This window comes from Theobroma umbraticum, unplaced genomic scaffold, assembly GCF_002168275.2.
Source record: "Theobroma umbraticum cultivar Fairchild unplaced genomic scaffold, ASM216827v3 scaffold_146.0, whole genome shotgun sequence".
In the NCBI taxonomy this organism is placed as follows: domain Eukaryota; kingdom Viridiplantae; phylum Streptophyta; class Magnoliopsida; order Malvales; family Malvaceae; genus Theobroma; species Theobroma umbraticum.
Window position 1 is genome coordinate 4,226,011 of NW_018397265.1, and position 700 is coordinate 4,226,710.

Here is a 700-nt window from a genome sequence, read left to right on the forward strand (position 1 = left end):
ATTGATCCGATTAAAAGCTATTTCAAATATCTGTGATCATTTCTATTGTTTAGTTTTATCTGAAATACTTAAAAATAAAATTCTCCAAATAGTCATCCACTCAAGCACATCAAAACCATTATTTGGTGTCTTCAAAGTGCTGAAAAGAGCAATTTGAAAGAGCGAGAGAAAGAAATCGAGAGCATAGAAGACGAATGCCGAAGAGAGAAATTGATAAAATTAGAGAGAGTGGGATGTTGAGAGAGAAAAATCGAAAGCACAAATGAGAAAAAATTGTGATGAATGGTTTAATTTATTTGAAATAGTTTCAAGGGTATTTTCGTCAAGTTATGGCTAAATATGGCTAAAACAGTTAAATTTATTTTGATGTTATTTTTTAAATGCTCTTATCAAGAAAGGTTATTCCTCACAATTTCCTCCAATAATTTTTTATTATTTATGCATTTGTCTAAAAATAATAAATATAAAAAAGAGCAAAGTAAAACAATAAAATTTATCAAAATTTTAAATTTTATTATTAATATATATAATAAAAAATAAAAAATAAATAAAACTAAGAAAAGATAATATTTAAAAAAAATTAAATTAAAGAAGCTTTACTTAAAAGGGCTAAAAGCTCATGGCTTATGTCGCGAGCACCAAAGTAAAGCGCTCGCGGCATGAGTGGAGCTTCAATACTACAAAGGCCTAAATATATATA